Source organism: Equus przewalskii, chromosome 5 (assembly GCF_037783145.1).
Source record: "Equus przewalskii isolate Varuska chromosome 5, EquPr2, whole genome shotgun sequence".
NCBI classification, from domain to species: Eukaryota; Metazoa; Chordata; class Mammalia; order Perissodactyla; family Equidae; genus Equus; species Equus przewalskii.
Window position 1 is genome coordinate 21625156 of NC_091835.1, and position 27186 is coordinate 21652341.

At 45.7% G+C, this 27186-nt stretch overlaps 1 pseudogene; it reads right to left on the reverse strand.

Annotated features, from left to right (window-relative positions):
- Positions 1–13215: 13215 nt before the first annotated feature.
- LOC103540919 (cytochrome b5-like) lies at positions 13216–13682 on the reverse strand (annotated as a pseudogene).
- Positions 13683–27186: the final 13504 nt, after the last annotated feature.

Genomic DNA, 27186 nt, shown 5'->3' on the forward strand with positions numbered 1-27186 from the left:
TGTCCAGCCATGCTGCCCAGCTTCCCTGAGAGGGACCCAGGGCCAAGCATCAGGCGACAGACACTGCACGGTGAACCGAAGCCGCCCAAGAGGGCAGGGCTGTTTTATAAACACCATCTCTTTTCAAAGCTAATCCTGTGGATTGGACACAGCTGTGTTCATTCTGCCCGGTTCTTTCATTTCAAAGCTGCTCTGTGCACTTTGATCTGCCACGACCAGTCTGTGGGTGTGGAAGTTGTTCGTTTTAATTAATGATTTACTACTTCATTCGAGTTTGTTCTAGATTTGTTCACTTTCAAGATGCCACTTGGGCATCTTCTCATTTGAAGCCGTCATGGAAGAGCAGCGTGGGTTACAGAACGTGGCTTCCAGGCATGTGTGGCCGGTTGTTTTTCCTGACTTGCACCTTTTGTCTCTTTGCAAAGCTACCTGGGGGTCAGTGGAAATGTGTGCATAATGGAAGGGAAGAAGCGTGGTCTGAGGACAGGAGAGCAATCTCCTGGAGGCCCACGCATTAGTCAAGTCCAATATGATCTGCTGGGGAAAATCAACTTCCAAAGATCAGGTTTAGAGCAAGAATGAACTTCTACAACTTCAGCCCTCTCCCCCTCCTCCAAAACATTACTAAAACCAGCAAAGTCACTCTTTTTTTTTTTAATTAGGGCTTTTTTAAAGTATGCCCCCCCCCCTTTTTTTTTGGTGAGGAAGATTGGCTCTGAGCTACCATCTGTTGCCAATCTTCCTCTTTTTTTTTTTTCCCTCCCAAAACCCCAGTACATAGTTGTGTATCCTAGTTGCAGGTCATTCTATTTCTTCTGTGTGGAACACCACCACAGCATGGCCTGATGAGTGGTGTGTAGGTCTGCGCCCAGGATCTGAACCTGCGAACCCCAGGCTGACCAAGCAGAGCGTGAGAACTCAACCACTCGGCCACGAGGCGGGCCCTGGAGTCACTCTTCATTAAGATGTTTGTACTCATCCTGAGATGCTCATCCCAGGGACAAACATCCATTTCTGAAGAACTTAGAATTCTCAATACCTTAGTATGTCTCCAACACAACACTCATGAAGACACACTTACACCCACGTGCGCATACACACACACACACACACACACACACACACACAATCTTCCAATTTCCCTCTTTAGTTTGTCTAAGATTGTCCCTGATCGACAAACCACCCATCAATCATGGTGAGACCGGAAGTGGGAGAGTCTGAACCACCAAGCTGAATTGTTAATCCTTACTACGAACTCTAAAGCAGGTGGCATGAAGCGTTTGACAGATGAAGGCGCTGACGCTTAAAAAGGGTGAGGAACTGCCTCCAGGCCACCAGGCCACGGGGTCCTGGAGCGTAGATCTAGGTACAGATGCGTCTGGATTGAACGCTCACGTTCTTTCCATGCAGCCCGAATGCTTTTCCAGTGGCCCAATGTGGAATGAGAAATCCACAGACAAAGTGCCCATCTCCATAGGATTTACAGCAAGATATGCAAGCAGCCAACATCCAGCCCCTTGGCAGAGAAATTAAAGTTCTGTTGCCACGGACCTGTGTCCCACTCACGTGTGCCAGGCAAAGACGCACTAGATCACTCGGGAAGATCAGTAATGCTCTGGCATCATACCCTTCGCATCAGGCAACATTGTTTCATCGCAGAAACAGAGCCACAACGCAAACACCAGTCATCAGGGACAGACACATTGCTTTCTGGACTCCTGCAACCAACCCTGGCAAATGGACATGCTATGACTGGTTGTCGCTTGGGTTATTATGCACAGTGATGTGTGTGTGTGTGTGTGCTGTGTTGCTACCGATTATAACACCTGTATGCTGCTCCCACTGTGTGTCTGATGGGTTGACTCTCAAGGACCAATGCCAAGAGATAAACTAATCCTTGAGAGCAAAGCCCTGTTCACACCTGTTTGCATCTCAGCATCTAGGATGTCCTCTCTCAGAAAGACCCTGACGGTGTGTGAAATTCACCCTCCTCCACCTTGAAATTGTAGTTGGGGGGCTTGGTAAATGTGAGCCCATATCGTGGACAGCCACATAGTGACAGACAAAGCGCCAGGACTGTGCATCTGGATTGAGTTGATCACTGGGGACCAGAACACCCCTCGGACCTCAGCAGAGAAGTACAGGCAGGTTATGGAAATCTTGTCCTGGGCAGCAAAGGAATGGTCGGGAAGAGGGGAAACTCCAAGGGCAGGGCTGGGATCTGGACTAAGATGAGATTCTCATCTGAGAGTGAAGATAGAGACGCAGCTGGAGGGAGACCAGGAAAGCAAAGCAGGAAGGCTGGGACGATTGATGCTTGGCTCTCTAGATAAGAAAAGCTTAAAATTGAATTTTTAGTTTTCCTTTCCAAGTGTTCCCCCTCTCAGCGAATGATCCAACAGACACTGGGGGTCATCCATGACCTTTTCTTCTCTCCCTTGAGCCCTGTGTCTGCCTCTTATCTAGTTCTACCAATTTGCTGCCCTCCCAGCATCTCTGGAATCTGCCTCTCCCTCTCCAGCCTTCCATCAAGGCTTGCATGGACGATCACGATGTGCCTCCATCTGCACCCTCTCACACTGACCCAGTATAATCTCCCCCTACCCCCACCACCCAAGTGATCTTGGGGAAACACAGCTATGCTTGTATGACCCCTCTGCCTGAATCACTTCTATAGCGCCCCACCTTTAGGCCACCTTGGACTTGGCCTTGAGCTCTGTGTGGTCTGACCCATGGACCTCCCTAGCCTCATCCACCTTGCTGTTGCATCCTCTCTGCCCCCACCCACTGCTCCTTCAGTCCGTGTTTCACCTCATGCCTTCCCACCCCAGGGCCTTTGCACAGTCTGTCCCTCCTGCCTGGACCCCCTTCCATCCTTCTTTCCTCAGGTAAGTCCTGCTCACACCCAGATCTCAGGACAACTTTCCAAGAAAATTCCGCCACCTCCCTCCGTCCACCACGTGTCTGGCCCTGGAATAGGATTCTGAGCTCATCCCACTGAGTGATGAGACTGTTGCCATTTTACATTGACTCGTAGATTAGTGATTGATGTCTGTCTCCATCTGGACCACTTGCTTCATGAAGACAGAGCCACAACCACACCTGTTGCCTCACCATTGTGTCCCCAGCACCAAGCAAGTGCCTGGGACATGGCAAGCACTTGATAGATGGTTGTTGACTGAAGGAAGGAATCTAGGCTGCGTTTTGACCATCTTGGTGGCTAGAGAAACAGTGAAGTCATTAGTGGTGCCAGGCCCCCCTCTGATGGTCAATCTGCCGGTCAACATTTCGAAGTTTGACTCTGCCTGTTGCCAAACAGCCACATGCGAGTCGGGGGCACAGCTGCTAAGCTTCTCTGAAAGGTTTACCTTTTTAATCAAGATATATGTTTTCCCTTTGCCTAATAAAGCCTTTTTCCAGCTCCAGCCTCAGTCCCAGGTCACCAGGCATGGGGGCCACTCACACCAGTTAGATGGCAGAGTCGTCGAATGGACTGTCATCCCAAGCGCGGGGGTGCGCAACCGGGAAACAGAAGATGTTTCCAGGTGGCCCCAAATATTTCTGTCTTAATAGGCACGTCTTTATTTGTGTGGAGTAAAAATATACACAACTGGTATATCCAACCTGGGACTTCACAGGTGTTACTGCTCAGGAGAAGGCTAAATAGGAAACAAAATGAATAAATAAAACCCATTTACAAAGTCTATTTATAGAAAAAGTAACTAAGTCAGAGTTTGGCGAACTCTGGCCCGTGGACCAGATCCAGCCTGTTTTTGTGCAACCCATGAGCTAAGAATGTTTGTGTTTTTTTTATGTTTTTAAAAGGGGGTAAAAAAGAAGAATAGATGACAGAGACTACATGTGGCCCAGATAGTGTAAAATGCTTACTATCTGGCCCTTTCAGACAAAGTTTGCCGGCCACTGAGCTAAGTAACCATAGGCAGGCAGTAGGTGTGGCTGCAGTGGTGGACGGGCGTGTGTGATGGACATTCAGGAAACACGGTGCCCTAGAAAGTTGGATCAGAAGTCAGGGTTGTCTGGATTCAAATCTCTACTACACTCCAGCTCTGTGACCTTGGATAAGTTATTTAACCTTCCCAATCTTTGCCTTCCAATCTGTAAAATGGGGACAGTAATAGCACGTGCTCCCCAAGAATGGTGTGAAAGCTGGATGGGATGTTACATACAAAGCAGTTAGCATAATGCCTGGTGCACAGTCGGTACTCAACGAAGGGCAGCTATTGTGGTTTCACAATAAAGTTTACTGGGTTTTTTCTATCACAGAAAATTTGACAAAGATCTCATTGCTTTGAAAGAACTTCTCAGAGACAACCGCTGTTGCCATTTTGGTGTGCTGTCTTTGGCTTTCTAATCTAATTCGTGCATTCTTGTGTTCATCTCTCCATTTACTTTACCATGTGCCGATTGGGTTCCCCCAAGAGGCAGGGGCTGACATGACGTGAGAATGCAAGAGGGTTGGCGGGAATTAACTCTGTGAAAGAGGAAAGAGGGAAGAAGTGGGATTGGGCAGGGCAAGCCTTCAGACCATGATGCAGCTCTGACAACATCTCAGCCACCAAACGGGAGTTCCCACATCGGGCAGAAACGTCCGGGCCCCCGTATCCACTGTGCACAGGCATTGTCTACAGTAGCCACGAAGGAATGTGGTCTCTTCCCAAAGCCAGGGTGGAGTCTGCAGTCTCTGCAAGCAGGTGGCTAGCAGCCCACTGCATCCTCGCGGCCGACCGGCAAGTCCTCTCTTGAGGGAGATCCAGCGTGCTTGGCCAAGACCACCACAGTCCACCCCTTGCTCCCTGGGCCTCCAGTTCCCCATACAGCACCAGAAGCTGCACCACCAAGGCTCCAGTGGCGTCTCTTTCTGAGGGAGGCTGCCAGTGGTCCTCCTTTTCCCCACCTCCACTATTCATTAGAAGTCCGCCTCACCCCCTGCCATCACCTCAGCACGTCTGGGGGGCTTACCTGGTGATGTGACCCAGACCCTCATTCAGCAGGCTGAGCCCCTGGTTAGCATCCCCTTCTCAGGCTGAGGCTGCTGAATGTGATCCGTTCCTAGGGGTAAGGAACACCAAGGAGCCTGTGAGTGGCTCACTTGAGTTTCATATGGACTCCCCTCTGCCTGAATCTGTAAGAGCAGCCCTGCCCCCTCTTGATGACCAGAGCCAGTGACCCCTGCCAAGATGGTGACTCTTTTCTACCTGCTGATGGCTCGGTGCACAGTCCACAGCTGGAGGCAGCTATAGCTGGTCCTCTACTTCATGGAGCCCTGGCTGTTTCCCCGAGCAGGTAAGCATCCCCTGGGGAAACCAGAAACCCCAAAGAGTCCCAACTTGCAGGAAAGGGAAGCAAAAGTCTCCCAGTAGAGTCTTTTGGAAACTTGGTGTGCTGGTTCAGGTCCTCTGGGAAGCAGATGCCAAGACGGGATTAGACGCGCAAGAGGCTTCCCGGAGGAAGCACTGTGAGGATGAGGGGCTCGACCAGGGCCTGGAGGGAGAGCCTTAGGCTCCTGCAGGCCTGACGCCTGTGAGGGAAAGAGAGAGAAGCAGAGAAGGTGGAGCAGGAAGGGGCTCAGACTGCAGCACCATTCCAAAAGAGGTCTGGCCAAGTTCATCAAGCTATGCTGTGGCACCATCCCACAGTATGAGTAGAGGAAGATGGGCGCAGATGTCAGCTCAGGGACAATCTTCCTTAAGCAAAAAGAGGAAGATTGGCAACAGGTGTTAGCTCAGGAACAATCTTCTTCAAGCAAAAAGAGGAAGATTGGCAACAGACGTTACCTCAGGGCCAATCTTCCTCACCAAGAAAAAAATGAGGAGTTCTCGACCCAATTACCCATTGGAAGCATCTAGTGGAAGATAGAAGGGGAGGAGGCAGAATTGAGTAAGAAAAGCCTTTCCACTGTGATGGAGATGTGACACCTGTGAAAGGAAATGGGGGAGGAAGCCTGAATGGGCAGGGAGGGGCTCCGTGGGCAATGCAGACCTGATAAAGTCTGGTCAACCCAGTGGAGAGACCAGAGCAAAAGACCACCAGCCAGAGGAACTCTATTCTGGGAAGATGTGCCCAGGCCCCAGTGCCTGGGAAAGAAGGACTTAGTCTCCACTCCAAAGCTGAGGTTGACCTTGAGATTGCTAAGAGCTGGACCAGCTCACCATACTCTTGAGCTGAAAGGCATGTTCTTTTTTTTTTCTTGGTGAGGAAAATTGGCCCTGAGCTAACATCTCTGCCAGTCTTCTATTTTGTACGTGGGACACCGCCATAGCATGGCTTGATGAGCAGTGTGTAGGTCTGCACCCAGGATCGAAACCTGTGAACCCCGGGCCACCAAAGCAGAGCACACAAACTTAACCACCCGGCCAGCCCCAGAATGTTCTTTCTTGACCGGAGATTTCGGCAGTGCACCTCCACCCCTGCCACACAGAGCATCCTTATATGATCAGTTTCCATTTCATTGCCAACAGTAAGTCAAATGACTGCTTATTTTCTTTTTGAGGAATAAAACACTGTTGAATATTTTTAGTGCATATTTACAAGTATTTATATTGCTTAAGAGAGTTTCCTCAAAATAAAATCCCAGGGTCAAAAGTATGATCATTTTTAAGATTCTTGGTACAGAGTGCTAATTTTTTTCACAACAGCTGGACCATTTTGCATTTCACCCAGCCATACAAGAGCATGGTTAGCTCCTTGAAAAAGGCCAGCTTAGGGCAACCTAGTTAAAAGGAAAAAAAACCCTTTCATCATGCTATTTATTTATTTATGGTAACTTGAATGGGATCTTTGAATACGATGGACGTTGGACATTTTTTTCTGTGTTGTTAAACCAGTAGCAGGTTTGTTAAAAATTGGTTAGTCTGCATCTTCTGAAAGGCAGATGCCAAGATAGGATTAGCTTTGCCACAGACGCCCTAGGGTGACAAAGCTCTAAATCAACTGGAGATATGGGTTATCCTCCACATGTTCCACTGGGAAGCATTGCAAAGTCACATGGGGTAAATGTCTGGATGTATAATCTATTACAGAGAAGAGGTACAGGCCTGGCACCCATAATCCAATGTACCACCTCCTGATGGGAGATTGTCCTCAAAGGCGCGTAGAGCTGCAGGTGATGGTGATGGGCAAGGGGGACAAATGCTCCTGGTAAGAGGGCAAATCAAGAAGAGCTTTCTTTCACGTTCCCTCTGTCTGCCTTCTTTCTTTCTGATATACAAAGCTCTAGGATGGCCTTTGGAAATGTTACTGGCTTTTGTTTGGGGAAATACCTTGATGCACTCCGGCGCAATCTTCTGATCACGTTGCAAAGCCTCTGGTGAGCTGTAGAGTACACCTAGCTGGACATAATTTAAGGCCGTTATTGGAATAGAGAGTATATTTTCAGCCTCGGACACAATATATCATGAGGCAAATTTGATTAACATACTGTTCTGTACCATTCCAGAACCATCCTGGGGAAGGGGCTGAATGGCTCACCAGTGGTCCCCGGGCCCCTGTAGGGTACCCAGAAGAGCCGTGGTTGAAATTAGGGAGGGGCCTCATGAAGGTGAGAGGGCCTCATGACAGATGGCTCTTCGCTCCTGGAGGGTCCAGCCACAAACCTCTGGTGGACCATAAGTCTTATCGTACAGTCCAGTGGGCTGAGAACACAAAATTCAAGGTGAATGTTTATCCTTCACTTCTCACATTTTCCCAGACGGGAGATGTATTGGTCAGCGTGGGCTGGGTTACACTGCAGTAACAAACAAGGGCAAAAATCTCAGGGGCTTAAAGCAACAAAGGCTTGTATCTGGCTTACTCTGCATGACCATTCAGGTCGCTGGCTGCTCTGCTCCACCTGGCCTTGCTCAGGGGCCCAGGATGATGGCAAAAACTCCACTGAGTGGGATGTTGCCAGTCCCATGGTGATCCGTTCACTCTTACAGGCTCCCACCCAGAATTCACACACAAACCACTCACCCCTCCTTGTCCTAAGAGAGTCTTATCTGCCTTTGTCATCTTAGCCATTCTGGTGGGTGTGTAGTGGCATCTCTTTGTGGTTTTGTGTTGTATTTCCCTGGCGACGAATTAGGTCGAGCACTTTATCATATATGTGTTGGCCTTTTGGATGGCCTCTTCTGTGAGATGGATGGCCATGTCTTACGCTCATTTTCAACAGTTTCCTCTCTTTCTTATCAATATGTGAGATGGCTTTATATTTTCTACACATGAGTCCCATGCCAGATATATATCTTGAAAACACTTCTCCCACGCCATGGCTTACTACCTCCCTATCACCCTTTATCTCCCCATTTTAATTAAAAACAACTCAGACAGAGCTATCTCCTTACTGCGTGGGGACGACCCACCCTAGGTCTCTATCCATCGGGGATGGCTTGATATTCTGGTCATCACTTTTCAGATAATCTAGGACCCTACAGATTGGTTTATAGATAGGTGGACCTGCTTCAACATTTCTCCTCCTGCAGAAATTAATGCCCACAGTCCACTAACACATGTAACTTCTTAAATGGGACCCTAATGGGAAATATACTTTTACTCAGAGGTGTTGGCCATGATTCCCATCAATCTGCTATAAATCCAGCCATCTTCAATCCAGCCATCTAATTCCATTGAAATGACGTCTGTTTCAATCACGAGAGTCTCTGAATCAATTGAGGTCCAGAGAAAAAAGAAAAAAACGTACAATTTTCCCTTGTGTTGGATCCTCTTGGAGGTTCCCTGCTTGCACACGGGACCCCCAAGTCACTTCCACGGCAAATCCAAAATGGGACAAATTTTGGTTCTATGAGAAAGGGACAAATGGACAACATCATGTCTCTTTTTTAAACGTAAGGGAGAGTCTTATAGACTCTCTGGATGTAGGACAGGTGTTTGGACAAAGAGCATTGTTCACCTTGTGGGTGGGACCAGAGCAATTCTGGTCTGAGACCATCGGTGCCTTTTCCGTGAGGGTGTGCCCGAGTGGAAAGGACGATCATGGGGGACAAACAGCATCTGATGGGGTCAGAGAGGAAAGCGAATGAACAAAGTGCCCCTTGGTGGGCACGGCTGATGAGGAGAGCATCCACGGGGCCATCAGCAGAGACCCATTGAACATATTCTGGAGCCTCCTTTCCAGGATGGTTCCAAAAAACCAGTGTCTGCACACACTGTCCTCAAAACACTCTTCGAATTGTTCTAACAAAGGCCACAAGGATTCCTCGGAATTCTGCCTGAAGGGGGAGCGGATGTGACGTCTCAACATTCCAACTTCTAAGGCTCCTTTTCTTTCCCGGGAAGCTCACGATGCCCTGACTGGGCTGTGGAGGTAGGGGCATTCCTCGCTGGCTGCGGGGTGGTGGGGGACCCCTACCCAGGCTAGATCAAGGAAGCATTGAAGACATGCTCGATATAAAACACAAAAAGGACTGAAAATTCTAATACAGCAATCCTTGAGTCTACATATGGTTTTCCAGGAGAGGGGCTTTCAGCTCCTATAAAAACCCAGAGTAAATAAACAAGCTCATTGAATTGCCAAGAGTGAGAAACTTTCTTTTGAAACATTTCAAAGCAAGTCAGTGAACCCCGTGCGGTAAAGGCCTCTTTGGCTCCAAGAAGCTGGAAGCCTTTCCCACCCCCCACGCAGGCTACCCAGGGGTGATGCGAGCTTTCCCTGGGGTGGAGGCAAGAACTGTGCTAATGAGTTGAGGGTCCTGAGACCCCTGGGTGCTTCTAATAAAGTAAGAAACAAACTATTCTGCCCTGAACTCTTGGGCCTGAAGCTATCGTGGAAATGAAAGAAGAGAGAAGGAAGTCCCCAGGAGACTCAACCAAGGGGCTCCTCAATGCTCTGCTCAGAAATACAATGGGGAGAGCGGATCAACCTCACTGGGCATTGGCAGCCATCCTTGGTCAACCTGCAGACATGGCCCCGTCGATGCTTATTTGTGTTTAGTCCAATAGGACTTTGAATCACTCAAGTCAGTCAAGTAGCTGACTTTCACCCACCACATGTGCACGTTCCTTGTTTCTGCTGTCCTGGAGTTAGGTGGGTCTGCATCCCCCAGAACTGGGAGCCTCTGGAGGCCAGCGGACACCCGAGCTTTCAGGACCCTGCACAGCTCTCACCCTGCTCCAGACCCAGCTGCTCTGCATCTATGGCTCCCCACGGTGCCCCCTACCGAAACCCTACCAGAGATCCTTCCAGAATGATCTGCTTTTTAATCCAGATACCACCGTAAATGGAGACCGGATTGGTTTTTACATAGAATTTCCAAACCCCCAGTGAAGATACTATCACGGGGTTACAAATGTGCAGTTACTAGAATAAGAAAATGGGGAAACTAGATCTCCTTTGCAGGTTTCACACTCCGTGGGAGCTGTGTAGCGGGGAAAATCGCATTTTGGTCTAATCTAATAAACGTCGTTGATCCAGTCAACTAGACAGTCTCTTGAGACGGCTGGGTCTCTTTCGTGTCACGGAGTCTTCAGATTGCCTTTCTCTCCCTGCTCCCCTCCAAGGTGGTTCTGGGAAGAAGGGGATGCAATGATACTGTGGCCTTGGGGGAGGGACAGCACCGGGCTCTGTGGTCCTCAGCGTGCATCGTCCGGGGGTCACCGAGGTGTCGTTGGTTGGCCTTTGTCTCCTGAGTTCTGCCAGCTGCTGCTGCTCATGTCTCTGGCTGGCACAACTTGTGGTCTGTTCTCAGCTTGGCCATAGCCCAGTGGCTCTCTCTGCTGACCGGGTGCCCTCTCAGTCGTGTCTCCCCCAGGTGTTTGGCGCCATCTCTGCCTACAGGGTCATTTCACCCCGCCTGGCTGCTCCTCTGGGAAACTTCCCAGCCAAACGTCAGTGACCCCTGAGTGCCCCCGCAGGTGTGAATGGAAGTTTCTAACTGCCTTCCATACCTGCAGGGAGTCAAGAGCGTCTTGGGAGTGATGGCCTGGAGTCTCTCTCTTCCTGAGCCAGGATTCTCCTCCCCACTTCCTTAATGGGAAGTGACACAAAAGCCCCTCTGCTTTTTGCTTTGTCCTCCCTCTCTCTGTTAGCATGCATCCCCCATGTCTCTTGCACTCTAGCCTCAATCACGACACACATCAGACTATTTTCTCCGTCTCCTACCATTCTGGGGAGCGATCTACAGCAGAATGACACTGTGCTTGTATCAAGGGTATCTGTATTTTCAAGCTTGTACTGGCTGGAAACAGTCAATTAAAATTTTAGGAATTCTGGAGGTTGGTTGTTAAACACAGGCATTATTAAAAATTAAATTATATAAACACAGATAAATTCTATTAAAAGAAAAGGTAATGAAAACTTAAAACATCACTTCCTGATTCTTTTACTGCATTTTACTATATTATCTATGCCTCTGTTGATGTTATTTACATTCATTGCATCTCTATGGTGAAAATACAATAGGATGGTGGCTCCTGTGCCTCTCGTCCCAAGTCCACATTCAGTCGTGTCACATGCGTAACCTGAAACGCCCATGCTGGGTGTATTTACACCATGCCCATCAGCAAAGCTACACATCAGGGCTTGATTTATTGTCTTTTTGATTGATCACAATTCTTTGAATAATAAAATATACCATAATTCAGTATTCATAATTCTTTTCAATCACAACTTTCTTATTCTCAAAATCCATGTCTGATTCAATGTTTTTACTTATTTGTTTTATCCACAATCTTTCAATTTTTAAAAAAATTTTTTATCAAGGTCTTATTGGTTTATAACATTGTGCAATTTCAGGTGTACATTATTATGTATCAGTTTCTGTAGAGACTGCATCGTGCTCACCACCAATAGTCTAGTTTTTATCCGTCACCATACATGTGTGTCCCTTTACCCCTCTCATCCTCCCCCAGCCCCCTTCCCCTCTGGAAACCACTAATCTGTTCTCTTTATCCATGTGTTTGTTTATATTCCACATGAGTGAAATCATACGGTGCTTGTCTTTCTTTGTCTGGCTTATTTGACTTAACATAAAATCCTGAAGGTCCATCCATGTTGTTGCAAATGGGATGATTTTGTCTTTTTTTATGGCTGATTATCGTTCCATTTTATATATATATATATATAACTGAGTTGGACTTGGTCACATGGCCTGCTGTAACTAATGGCGTGACCCGTGGGCAGGGACTATGGTGCATCTGCTCTGAGCAGAAGCTTTATGGGGCACGGTTGGCATCACTTGCCCTCTTGAGCCCCTGCAGTCCCCCTGCAGGTCATTACCCAACATTCTCACATCAAAGAATTCTTCATCTTTGTTCCAGTGACGGTTCCCACTTACATAGTTATTGGACCCCGATTCACCACCAGCCCTCATTTTCCTGTGCCCTCGGCAAGGGCAGGCCCAACACTGCACCGGTAAAGCCATCTGCTGCTCAGACAGAGCACTTCTCCTGGAGCAGAAGCCTGAGGCCGCCTCCCAAAGCCCCTTCTCATCTGCCCTCTGAGGCCATGACCCACAGGGCCTTGGGAGTGAGAGTTGTTCCGAAGTCCCACGACATTTCAGTATCCACTGTTTTCCTTTGAAAGCGTCGCTCCCCCCCGTCCCCTTTTATGTTGCAGACCCTCTTGGTAGCGGGCGCTCAGTTCTGTCCAGTGAATGCCTTTGCCTTGGAGGGGAGAGTTCTTGAGGCAGAAGTGTTCTGGGTGTTTGAATCTGGTCCAGAAAGTTTGGGCAAGAGGATGGGGGTGACTCTCAAGAAGGATGCAGCCGACTTCTTGACTGGGCCTTAAGGTGGCTCTGAGAAGCTCTGGGCCAGGGACCCTTCTCGTTCCTGGCCACTATATGCAGTCTGCTCAGGCACCCCACTCCGTCATGCGTGTCCCAGACATGACGCAGCCCTCATCTTAACATAGCCCTTTCAGACGCAGGGTGCCAAGATTCTGATCCTGCTTCTCTTTCTTTCTTTACTTTTTTAACCAAATAGACAGGCAAACCTGGTGGTATACTTTAAACGCGAGATATATTTTTAGAAGGTCATGCCCAACTCAATAACTAAATTACGTAGGGAGGAATCACCAAAATAAAGTTGACGAATAAAAAGAGACACCCCAAAAGCTCAGGAATAGAAATAATAGAACAGTTCTTTTCATTTTGTTTGTTTCTAATGGAGACGGAAAGAGAAATTGACCTAGTAACATTACTTTTTCCGGTGAAGTTTTCCGTCAGTCAAAGTAGTTCATGCTGGTTTCTTTTCTTTCTTGTCCTAAGCGATCTCTTCTTCCGTTGGCTTCTGAGAATGTGTTTGGTCTTCTCCCAAGCAGAGGTGAGACATCAGGACTTCATAGGACTGGTAGCTACTTATGCCGACCATCAGTGTGATGGCTGGGATCGCCCCATTGGCCCAGCGACTGGAATTAGAATCAGTGGTAGCAATAAGAGTTCCCGAAGGCTTGGTTATCTTTGATCTGTCATCCAGATGAAGCTCCCCAGTGGTCTGTGTTTTGGACAATGCTCTAGCCTCTGTAGAGTACTCAACACCCTCCAAGTGTTCAGTAGCATCACCTCCAGTTTGTCCCCTTAAGACTCCTTCCTCTCCAAGATGCTCTTCCAAAAATGTGGTCAAATCGTCACCTCGTGGTGCAGGATCGCCCGGGTACTTTCTCCGTGGTTGTGCTTCTGAATGTCTCCCAGGGTGAGGCACTTCATGACCATGTATGAGCACTTAGCCATTTTGGTCCACACCCAGCCTCCAAGGCCCTGCGGATACCAGCGTGCATCTCAGAGAGCTCAGCCCAGGACATTCCCCATGGGTCCCGGCCCGATGCCTGGGGCCTGATCCTGTTTTTCTGGCACCAAAACAATGAGAGCAGAGTGGGCCGCAGAAGGAGCTATAGTGTTAAGAGCATCAATGTTGATGCCTGATTGCCCAGGTTCAAGACCTACCTCCACCACTTCCCAGCTATGTGACCTTGGGAAGTTCATTGCTTTATTTGTTTGGGGCAAATCGCTTACTCTGGGAAGCTGGACTTTCTGACCCAAGCAAGGGTCGTGAAGCATGCCTTGCAGGGGTGTCCTGAAGATGAGCCAACAGGAGGCTGGGGCAGAGCAGGGCTCCTGAGATGCTAGTCGCTTCTCTCCGACTTTCTGTGTATAAAGGAAAAGCTGTGGGGGAGGGAACAGTACAAGATCCAGACTCATAGTCTTTATGACTGTTAGGAAAAATCCCTAAGAATTTCCCAAGCCAGATTTAGAATAGAAATTGAAAACATACATATTCCAAATATGTCTATAATTGACTGTTTATTAAACAATACAAATACGCTCTAAGAATAAAGGAAAAACAGCCATATCTTTGATTCTAACTTGTGGTTGGTATTTTTTAACATCCAAGAGATCCTCCTTTTTGATGTTTGTATTTCAACATTTGATACTTGTTTTTCAACATTCTCCCTGTAATTGTTTTCTATTCTGCTAAACAAGGTCAAGGAGGAATTTTTTTTTCACACTTGGAAGCCAATGCCACATGCATTTTGGTGGTGGTGTTCTTCTGACAGCTCTCTCTAGGGAATTAAAAATTATTTGTGGTCTCATCTTCACATGAGACCATGAAGAAAATATAAGCCAGAAGCACGCCTCTCGTGGAGCTTCAAAGCCCTACCAGATCTGCCTTGGCAGAAATTTTTCTTGCTGCTAATTGAGTGACTAATTCATACATTTTGTTAAAGAGTCACTGTTTTCTTCAACATCTTCACAAAAGACATAGTGACAGCAGAGAAGTACAGGACCACTATAATGACCTTCTAATTTTCCCTTTGACACACCCTCCCCACTTTTCTTATAGTTACTAAATTATTCAACATTTCTTGAAGCTGATTTTGGAGAGGGAGCCCTGATACACCTTACAATTTACCCAACATTTTGGGGAAGAGTGTGCTCATTTGGGGGAAAACTTCTATACTGCAAAGTTATTATATTGTGTGTTTTGATTCAAGTGTAACTATAGCAACTGCCTCTAATTGGAGATCAGTGAGGAGTGAGCCCCATGAAAATTAACTTTGCCTTGGGTCATTTTCATTAAAGCATAAATATTTTGAGGAAAGAACAAGTCAGAAATTTTTAAAAGAGAAAGGAGTAAGGAGGGAAACATATGTGTGTGCATATCTTCTTGACTTCTTCTGTTTTCTTTCCTGTGCCATTAAACTAGGAAAATGATCAATATAAAAGAAAAACAGGAGGCCAGCCCAGTGGAGTAGTGGTTGAGTTGGCGTGCTCTGCTTCGACGGGCTAGGGTTCATGGTTTTGGGTCCTGCGCACGGACCTACACACAGCTCGTCACCATGCTCATGCTATGGAGGTGTCCCACATACAAAAAAATAGAGGAAGGGGGCTGGCCCTGCAGCCGAGTGGTTAAGTTCGCGCGCTCCGCTGCAGGCGGCCCGGTGTTTCGTTGGTTCAAATCCTGGGCGCGGACATGGCACTGCTCATCAAACCACGCTGAGGCAGCGTCCCACATGCCACAACTAGAAGGACCCACAACGAAGAATATACAACTATGTACTGGGGGGCTTTGGGGAGAAAAAGGAAAAAAATAAAATCTTAAAAAAAAAAATAGAGGAAGATTGGCACAGATGTTAGCTCAGGGTCAATCTTCTTCACCAAATTATAATAATAATAATAATAATTTTAAAAATAAGAAAGGGAAAACACATTTGAAAAAGATAGTTTCGTAACATTCATTTTTAAAGGGCATTATTTAGTGAGGTAATACGTTTGTTCTTGTTTATATGCATGAACTCCGACTATTACACAAGCGATACCCATCTGGAGAATGAAAGAAACTTCCCATTACTGCTGAGGGTTGGGTGGCAGTACAGGTTCTCCCAGGAGGAGGCCTGATGGGGTAATGGATGCAGGCAGCGTCTGGATGCTACTGCTGGGCCCTAATCCTGCACCACGGTTTGCTGGCTGCAGAAGCTTGAGCAAGTTCCCAAACTCCCTGAGACTAGGTTTCCTCATCTATAAAAGAGTAATAATACCGGCTTCATAGGGTCATTCACGGAATTAATTAAGATAATCAATGAAAAGTGCTTGTTGTTGGCACGGGATATATCATGAATAAACATTAGCGATTATGCTTATCATTAGAAGTCTCATTAATGAGGCAGAGAGCTTATGGAAAGCTCAGGAGTAGAAATTTGGAGACATTGGTCCTAAGACGTACTCTTCCAGAAGCTAGCTGGGAAATCTCTTCCCCTCTCTGGGCTTCTGTCCCGTCACGTACAGTCTCAGAACGTCAGACTACACGACGTTTAAGATCCATCCAATTCCCACATCCTATGCTTCTCATTCAGCCTCCCATCAAATACCTTTTTCAGTGCCATTGTCTCATTTACGTTCTGAAGAACCCAACAAAGTGGATGTTAGTGAGTCTGCTTGCCTCAGGCGAGGACGCTGGGGCCCCATAGAGGGTGGTAGAGCCGGGATGGGCGGAACTGAGTATTGACACCAACACATCTCACATCTTTCTCATCCTCCTTTGAGCTCAGGGTCTGTGTAAGGAGGTTCAATGAAAGGAAACACACAAATCACCCAGCTATAGCCATGCCCCAGAGTTCAGACTGACTTCTGCATTCAGACGTCATGGATCTGATCCTTCCTCGGGGCCTTCCTTATCCAGTTTGTTCACACTCTGTAATCTAAGCGTCCTTCCCAGCGCTCAGCTGGGTTAACTAGCCTGGAAATGACAGCCTGGACCCTGATGTGAGGCTCTGATTCCCAAACTTCCCCATGAGCTGTGCACGATGACTTTGTGAATATATTGACCAGGATTCGTAGAAAGAAATTTTGATTCATTTCAGGCTTTTAAAAAATCAAAATACTCTGTAAAAGAAAGCACACCCCCCGACACCCCCTCCTTCAGCAGAACTGAGCATTTAAAGGGCCTGGGTGATTCTGATTATTAGAATCACATGGGGAAACATGTTGATGGTTAAATTAATAATTCTAGTAAATGGATAATCCTACCAAAAGAAGAGGGGGAAATCCATCGCATGAAACTTTGAATTTAAACTCAACAATTCCATCGTTGTTCCTGAGGAAGCAGAGCACAGGGAAATTTCAGGTAAATATTTGCAGTCGAGTTCCCACCAGAGTGACGGGTAGGGATGACCCCATTGCTCATGCCAGCCCCAGTCTTGCCTGTGACCCCAGGTAACCGTCAGAGCGATGGGGCAATCTGAGAGCTTGGAGCGGTGACTGTCTGGAGGTCTCAGGGGAGACTTGAGCAGAAATGTTTCTCCTGAAGGATAAGTAGAACTTGTGGGGTGAAGAAATGAGGGCATGGCCTCTAAGGAGAGGCTATAGCACCGAGGCCAAACCTTTGAGTTCAAACTTCATCTTTTAGCTCTGAGGGTCTCGAAGAGTGAATGACAAGCTTGAAGACTGGGTTCTTCGAGAAGCACATGCTGAGACAGAGTTAGGAGTACAAGAGGTCTGTGGCATCATTTACCAGCAGATGCCCTGGGTAAGAAAGACATGTAACTAGATGAGGTTGAGATGTCCAGCCTATTTAGATTTGATACCTCTTCTTTGATCAGTTTTGGCAACTTATAAGATATTGGAAAAACATCGACCACTTTCAGACTCTCAAATTGATTAGTTTAAATTATGTTTACAGTGTTATCTTATTTATTCATTTACTGAATAGGTAGTACATTCATAAGTTTCAAAGAGCAAAAAGTTTAAAAGTGTATGCAATAAAAATGTGCATCTTTCCCCTGTTCTCCATCTGATCAATTCCTACCATGCAGGGTACTCAAGTATATATCCAGTGTTATCAACTTCTGATGCATTCTTCTAGAGCTTTTGAGTGTACATGGAAGCAAAGACAAAAATGTATCCATTCCTTTTTATACAAATTAAAGCATTCTGTATACACAGTTCTGATTTTTCCATATTAGTACAGAAAGACTTTTCTTATACCTTTTCATGGCAGCATAGTATTCTGTGGAATGTCTATACCACGTTTGGTTTATCCTGTTGATGAACATTTACTATTAAGAACTTTGTCACTATTTGTCACTGTTGAGAACACTACTTCTATGGGAAAAAAACATTCTTTATCTTAAAATTTTAGTTTATGTCAGCGGTTATATTCTCTTTCTAATTCCAAATGCTGTATGCTGCCTTTCTCTCTTTTTTTCCCTTGATTATACTTCCTAAAAGCTTCTTTATTTTGTTAACTTTTGCAAAGAATTGGATCTTGACTTTATTATTTCTACGCATTTTATTTCTAACTTATCATGTGCTTTTATCATGATTGGCACTTACTTTTTTGCTTATTTTTATTTTTATATAACTTCTGGAGTTGAAGACTTAATTAATTCTTTAAAATCTTTCTTCTCTTAGTAGTAAAGGTTTTTAAAGCTCTAAATCTGAATTGACAACATTCTGCAGGTTAGAATTACAAATCTAATTTCTAAATCATTTGTAAATTGACTTTGACAACAATTGTGTTTCTCTTTGACTCAAAACTATTTGAAAGAGTGCTTTCAAAATATCCCAGTACTTAAAATTTATTTTTTACTATTCTTTTGCAGACTATTTCTAGATTTAATACATTTTGGTTAAGTAGGATGACCTGTGTAATTTCCACTTTGGAGAATGTAATCAAGTTTTCCTTCAGCCTACAGTTAACCAAATTTTGTAAATATTTCATGGATATCTGGGGGGACAAAAGCCTCGTCTCTTTATAAGGTAAAAAATTCAATATGTGTCTATTAAACTAAACACGTTAACTGCAGTGTGCAGATCCTTTTCTTTCCTTGTTATTTCTTGCCTCCATCTGGCAAATTCTGAGTTGACACATTAATGTCTTCCATAATTATTGTGTTTTGATCATTTCTTGTAGCAATTCTAATGATTTGCCCTTTTCCATATTTCAGTGCAGTGCTGTTTGGGGATGAAACGCGTTCATGACTTTATATATCCCAAAGTATTTTTATGGAGCGTGCAAATAAGGATGAGCGCTGTATGAGCTTTTCCCTATTTACAGAGCAGACTGTGGAACAACTTTCCTGCCTCTAGTGTCCTCTCTTTAACCACCAAATTTGACCAAACCGCACAGAGGGTACAGAAATCAGTTTGCTCAGTAATTTCGCTGATGTTTTCAGAAGCTCAGCCAGTGTCTTTTCCCTGAATGCCATCCAGCCATTGCATGGGGCTCATGAACTCTTCCAAAGTATTAGTTTACAATTTCTTAAATGATGGGGTCACCATAACAAAATGAGCCGGGTCTAATTTGTACCCAGACGCAAGTTTCTACTCTTGGCAACATTTGCTCTATTTCATCCCAAAAAATCTACTGTAAAGATTAAGAACTCAACCACAGTTGGGGTATTTTCAAAATGATGTCAAATTAAGCTATAATTCATATTTTGCCTTGCCAAATAAAGTTTAACCTATTGCAATAGCGAAGAAATTTAAATACATTTCTCAGTCCCGAGTCTATATGCAACCATATTTGGGCTTTGATATTTCGCGGAATTTGGAGAGGTAATAACAGGGATATTTTTCCCCCTCTGGACACCATCTTTCTGGCAAAATCTTGTTTTCAATAGCCTTATATTATCTTTAGGCACTTGTGCCCTTATTCCTCAGCTGTAAATTCCTGGAAGTGAAATTGTCATATCAAATGAGAAGAAACAAAATTTTGATATACAATTTGAAATTGCTCTTTCAAAAGCTGATCTCAATCCGCACAGTCACATTTGCTATATCACAAAGCCTCTTTCCCATGTCCCCACTATGCCAGACATTATTGCTCTTATGCTTTCAATCTGGCAGAAAAAAAACATTTCGCCATTTTAATTTGCAATTCTTCAATTGCTAATTTTCCTAAATTTAAGGCCGTTTTTATTTCTTCTGTCAGTTGATTGATCATATTCATCACTCCTTTTTTGATAGGGTTATTTGTATTTTTCTTATTTTCTTTAAAAGCTGTGTGTGGGGCTGTAAATCTTTTGTTATATTGATGAGATTTTTAAAGCACCCTGTATTCCATCCTTTCACTTGTATGACCCAGCTGAGTTTTTCCAACTCATCATTTTTGCATATAAAAAGACGCTGCAAAGCAGGTTGATACTGTTGTTCCCATTTTACAGGTGACAAGAATGGAACTCAGCTTCAGTGGACATAAACTGACACAAAACCAGGTCAGGTTCTGCAGTTCCATGCTTGTTTTTGTCCTCAATACCCTAATGGCTTCTCATACAACTTTGTCACCAGAGCTGCCATTGCTGCTCCTTCTATTGCTGCTCCTACGGCTTCATACTGTGCAGTCCACTTCCATTTGCCCCAGAAACATCTACTGCCTCAGAAAGCCTGAATAATCCCTAAAATCCTAATCTGGGACCAACTTGATTTCAAGTCCTGTCTCCTTAAATTCATGGAGTTTCAGTTTTCAAAAATATCTATGTTCCATCTTAACGGGGAACATACGTTGTTTTGATTTGGTTGATTTTGTGTTCAAGAAACCAGAGAACAGTTCTGTGGGTTGAGACAGAGTCCCGAGGCGAGACTGCCTCCCATTTGATATTTGCCATGAACACTGGAGAGCTCTGATCCTAATCTCAGAGCCCTCACTGCAAATTTCCCTCCAGAGACTGAGGTTGACGAGATGGCCAGATCGCGTCATTAACGACCTTCGGTAGATGCCAGCCCGCTGAACTGCTTCAAACAGGAACCAGGGAAAGTCAACACACACGGTGTCCTGTTTCACGACTGCAGCACAAAACCAACATTCCTTTTTTGGAACCACATCTCTCTGTTGGGGGCACATTTGTGGACTAGGGGCAAGCTGCCGAGCCTGGTGACAAAAGCCAATGCTGGCCAGCTAGTAAAATGACAGGGTGGCAGGAGTCGCCTAACGCAGTGGGGTGCCCAGACCGTGCAAGTCTTTGTTGAAGAGTCGTGTCCGGGACGTCCCTGTCTGCTCTCCAGTTGTGAGTGGTTTTGACTGCTCTCCACCGGAGCGATTTCTAGACCACTGAAGTTCTCGCTGACATGACTTGTGGGAGTTTTGTTTGTTTGTGCTACGCTGGGTTTTAGAAACTCTAGAAAGTGGCCACCGTAAAGGAGGTCAATGTTGGTCAATTTGAATTTCTACACAGCGAATGCCTTGAGCGTAGGAAGAATTGCTCCCTAAAGACAGTGGGGGCCGCAGAAATGTTTGTCTAATGCAATCGACTCTGTATACAGATTCCCTTAAGAGTTAACAATGTAAATTCATGAATTTGGAGAGGAGTAGAGGGGACAGTCAGGGACAGAGAGGTGAAGATGGGGTTAAGACGATGACTGCAGACTCACAGAGCAGCCTTGGGCAAGACACCTCAACTTTCTTCGTGCCTCAGTTTCCTCATCAGAAATAAATAACCCCACAGGGTTATTTGTGGATTAAATTGGATAACACACTCAGAGCTCTGCCTGTAAATAGCAAGTACAAAAGCGTTAGCTAGGATCATCAATGTCACTGGAGTGTCCACCGTCCTGAGAGCCTTCTTTGTCAGGGGCTCTGCCTTTCGTGGTCCTCTGCTGGCCCAGTTCCCGTCAGCTCTAGTTTCGTCATCTCTCGGATCACTTCTGTGTTTTGCTTCCAGTTCAATTATAACACTATGTTTGTGAATTTAGATTATGCAAATTTGAAATGATATTAACAAATTAATCCATTTGAATTACATGACAAAATTTGAAATCATGCAACTCCTGAAAGTCAAAACATCACATGATTTCAAGGCTGGCAAGCTGAAGGACTTTGAAACCGTGTTCTCTGTGTCCTTGCCCTTGCCACATGGTGGTGCCGTGTTAGCTGGTGGGCAGCCGCACCAGAATGCCTCTCCCAGGGTTATTCTAGAATTATGCAAAATTTAGTTATCCCATAGCTTCAAGAGCACACCTTTTTCCCAAAGCTTCTTTCTGGCACATTATTACTATTACTCCTAGTGACGTTGCTATTCCTGCTATGGAGGCTTCGCATGATTCAAATTTTTATTGAACAGTTAATTTGCACCAGGTACTACGCTAGTTGCTGGAGATGCAACAAGAAATAAGACATATTTCCTTGAAGAGCTTATGCTCTGAGGTGAAGAACATCCCGTAAATAGACTCCAATGCAACGTGATGTGTGTAAGCAGGAAGCTACCGGTGCGTGTGTAGAGCCTGGCCAATCAGAGATGCAAAGGCTTCTTGGAGAATAACCTGAGATGCCAGGGTCAGAGGGATTAGGTGAAAGGTGGTGGGGAAGAGAAAGGCGAGGAAAGAATTCAAGGCAGGTAACAGCAGGTGCGAGGACACAGAGCAGTGAAGAGGGGCATCTCAGCGCCCCCATCTCCCACATGGGACTCTCCTTAGCCCCATGGCATGGGTGTGCGTGAGGCCAGCATAAAGGGAAGTCTGCCCCGGGGAAGGCCTGCAGGTCTTCTCTATTGTTTGCTTGACTTTTTGTTTGTTTTTTACGGGTACTAGATGCACGAACAAGAGCACAAGAATGTAAATTCTGCTTTAATTATTATCTGAGTCATTACTATTGTTATTTGATTTTCTGGGAATGTGCCCTTTATTTTAAAACAACAATAAAAGCAGATCGTGGAAATACAATCCCTCTCTCCTTATACAGCTCTTTTCTTTTTGTGGGGAAGATTGGCCCTGAGCTAACATCTGTGCCCATCTTCCTCTATTTTGTACGTGGGACGCTGCCACAGTGGGGCTGGATGAGCGGTGTGTAGGTCCGCACCCAGGATCTGAACCAGCAAATCCAGGGCAGCCAAAACAGAGTGCATGAACTTAACCACTATGCCACTGGGCTGGCCCCTTACATGGCTCTTCTTGCCGTCCACACCCTGGGTGGCAGTCCCAGGAGAGAGAGGAGCAAGGCCTCTCCTCTAGGAGGACCGGCTTTCGGCCAAATAACAGGCAGCACTAGCCCAGCACAGTCAGACTCTGTATGTCACAATGGATCGCCTCACTGACCACACTGGAGGCGACCTTTTCTCATGATGTCAGCATTTCACCATGTGTTGATGCAGGTCTGGGAAACTCATTATTCTTATTAGAAGTCAATGCTGTGCTCCACGGTATTCCTAGGCCCCCTGAAGCATGAGGCAGATCAGCCCAGTGTCTCCCTTCCCCATCAGGGTTAACAGGAGGCAAGGACAGAAGGAAGGGAGACATGTAAAGGAAAAAAGGGAGGAGACAGAAGACTGGAATGGGAGAAAGGGGAAGCCAGGAAGGAAGGAGGGGGACAGAGAGAGGAGATGAGCATCACCCAGGAGGCCCTCAGCCTCTCCCTGGAGCCTGGAGAGCAAAGCTGGTTCCCTCTCTCCCACCTTCCTTTCTTCCTTCCTTCCTCCTCCCGCTCTCCCTTCCTCTTTCTCTCTTTCTTTTTCTTTCTTTCTAATTTTTCCTTCTTCAGAACCTTAAGAAAGAGTTGGTAATTCTTCATCCTTAAGGAATTACGACAAGCTTTAGGACCCTTGGAGTGTGCAATGCCTCGGAAACACAAAGAGTTTATCTATTTTCCAAACAAACCAATAATTAGATCACTCCGGATAACTAATATCATGTTTCCAGGAGCCCTGTGTAGATGAGAAGCTAATATTTGTACAGTTGACCTTAAAAATGTGACAGCTAAGAAGCTCTTGGAGAGATGCTCAGAAAGGCACCAATTATTAAAGGACTTAGCAATGCCGTGTGGACAGGAACTTTCAGAATTCTTTTAAAAATACGTTTGCAGTTGTGTAAATCACTATGCTAGAGTGTATGGAATTATTCTTTGACAGTATAATTACATTTTAATTGTGTAGCAATTATGCATTCAATAGTAATGAAGGGGAAATCCAGTAGGCAATCAGCTGCCACCAGTGTGAAATATGAAGACTTTGTGGTTCCTATGAGAGAAGACTTCCGTGTTCCGGTGCATGTGCATCTTTTAGTTGTATTCAGGCATTTACAAAGATGGTGAGGACTCTCTCAAAGGCCGTTGGACGCTCAAATTCCCCAAAGAAACAGCCACTGTCTGTCAAAAACCAGCTAGAGGCTATTTTACAAAATGTTCTGAAGACATATTTAGGAAAATATTCCCTGTTGGGCAATCAGCTCCCACTGGACAATGAAGTCTACAGAGAAAAAAGGAAGCATTTTGCAGGCGCTGGGCTGGGTGTGGGAGCCTTGCCCAAGAGTCTCCTTGGACAGTTCCATTGAGAACTGCTCTCCTTTCTTTCTGCTCTGAACGTGAAGCAATTCGGGCCAGAAACCACAACTAGCACTAATGAGCATGGAAATGGTCCTTCCTCCCAACGATCTGTGTATGGTTTTCTCCTTCATTTTTTACACTTCCCGTCCCCCCACCTCCCTCACCCACAGATCCCCGGGCTGGGCTCTGAGGATGGCAAAACCTCCAAATCCCTTTTTCTGTAAACTATTTTCTCAAACACTAGCTTTCTAAAATGCTGATGCTCATCATGTCTAAAATGGTGCTTGTGGCCTTTGGGCAAGTTGGGAGCTGTTTAGAAAACGGGAGTCTGTTTTAAAATGGATCTGGATAGTTACTACTACAAATTAGACGCTCATTGATCTATATCCTTAAGAGGAAGGGAAGTAAGTCATTTCTGAATTTGAAGGTAGAACCAAGCTAAACTCAATCAGGGAGATGCCAGGAATTAGCTGCGGAGGAGGCAGGTGAACTTGACTTCTTGGGGGTGATTTCAGCAAGCCTGGAGGGGACAGAGAGCAGGGACCTTTCCAGTGGGGTGCTGGCAAATGTTTGATAAACCAGCTGCCTGGGGGAAAAGTGTTTGTCAATGTCCGTGGTGTAAATATTTCCACCATGGTCAATTTTAAACAATCAACGTGACACCATTGAATGCACAGTTGGAAAGAAATGCATATAATTTGCTTTCACAACCCCATTTCTCTCTCTTTATCTGTCTATCCTTCTCTCACTCTCTCCTTGTCTCCTCTGTCCTCTCTCTCTCTGTCTCATTTCTAGATCATTTGAAAGTTGAAGACTTTGTGTCCCCCTAAATATCTCAGATCACACTGCCTGATATATTTTAAGGATAGACAGACATAAAGTGTTCTTCAGTTTTGTTGGGGAAGTAGATGTTCGCCATTTGTTTTTGGTTTCCCAGAATTCAAAACCCACATCTGCAGTATGGGAATCCCCCACCTTGTGAATCTTGGTAGAAGAAAGCAGAACCCCAAATGCCAGATCCTCTCTTTCCCAGCATCCCTTGCAGCTAGGGCATGGTCATGTGACCAGTCACCACCAACCAGATGTGCACCTCATCCTTTGCTTTGGGAGTTGGTGACACTTGAAGCAGGAGGCAGGCACTCATCATGGAGATGGACCCCAGCTGCAGTGAGGGCCCAGGTCGGCCATGGCAGCCCGGCTGTGTGCGCTGATGGGGCTGTGGGACCAGTGCAGCCCAGTCTCCCTTCTCCTGCACATTTCCCAGCCTAGTTCTGGAGGCTGCCTGGTCCCTGTCCATAAACTCTTTTTCTGTTAAATCCTAGTGCTGGCTGCCCTGACATTGGACCCACAGGGCTGTTTCATGCTCCACCACTAGTGTCTCTCTGCACACAAACAAATGGGGCCACTGTTATGGTGGAAGTAAGATGAGCAAGGGAACATTTTCTCTATCCTCACTCAGTGGACATTAGTCTGGATCACGAGAGGGCCAGGCTGCCTCTGGAGTCATGCTCCCTTGGCCCCAATCTCAGCCTCACCACATCCTGATGGAGCTGCAAGACAGGGGACCCTCCTCCCTCCCCCAGGCTCGGTTTCCATGTCTCCCTCATAGGGTACCAGCAGGTACGGCGCTCACAGGATAGCCGTGCAAAGAAGAGATGTGGGTGAGCACTCCTCACATGGCTCATGCCCAGTGTGGGCTCCGTGGCCTCCGCTTCTGTTCTTAGGATGTTCCTGCTATTACTGTCTGTCCTGCTTTACTATACACGACCTCTCAACCATCTAACGTTGAGAGAAACCGTGTTTTTATCCTACAACACAAACTATATTTTACAAAGGCAATTTTCAAGATTTTTGCAATAATGCGTCATGGACCCCCGAAGCTTCCCCTGCTCTTCCATTGCCTGTATAACCCGGTGGAGAGCGCCTCCAGCAGGCGCTACTAGATCTGGGTAGCCTAACTACAGTCAGCTTATCTGAAATCTCCCCTCCACCTGTCCTTCCCCAGGGAAGGAAATAACCTTTTGTGCATGATTGTTGAATGTGCCTCTAATGAGCGTCTGAGAGGTCACGTGACTTGCCAGGTTTAAATAGCAGAGTCAGAGTGGATCCCGGATCCTGGGCGTCCTGGTTTGAAAGTCTGTGCCATTTCGTCAACAGCGGCGGACAATTAGCAGGCTACTGCAGAACTGTGTGAGGGGCTGGTGGGCGGGGAGACAATTCAGGGGAAGCGTCCTTTCTCTTGCAAAGAGAACAGGATTATAAACTGGGGCGTCTTTTATGAGACGTTGCTCAGGTAGTCTGCTACAAGAGCCTGAGAATATTCACAATTGGTCTAATTCCACTTCCAGGAATCTGTCAAGGGGACTCAATCAGAGACACAGTCAAAGCTTTAAACGCAAGATTATTTCAGCTTTATTTGTAAAAGCAGAAATTAAAAACAACTGAAATAACTTCAAGAGTGGAAATGATCGAAAAATTAGAATGCATCCTTTTATGCAGGCATCAAAATCCCTGCTTTCAGGGATACGAGAAATTGTTCATGAGGTAACGTTAAGTGAAAAGAAGGACTTAAAACCATATCCACTATATCAATTTTATATATATATATATATATATATATGACAAAAAATGTGAAGAATGATTCTTTCTGGCCAGAGGGATCATTGGTAATTTACAGTATCTTCCAAATCTCTACAATGAGATTTTGTCAAAGAATCTCCAGAATTCTCTAGTGCACATTTTTCCTATTTGTTTCATTTTTTGTTTATTTTTATCCAGCTTTACTGAGACATATTTGACATGTAACACTGTGTAGGTTTAAGGTATGCAACGTTTCAATTTGATACACGTATGTATTTCAAAATGATGACCACATAAGGTTAGCTGACACCTCCATCACCTCACATTTAACTGCTACGTTTTTCTGTAGTGGGGACGTTTCAGATCCACTCTGCTAGCAACTTTCAAGTGTGCAGACAGTATTGTTAA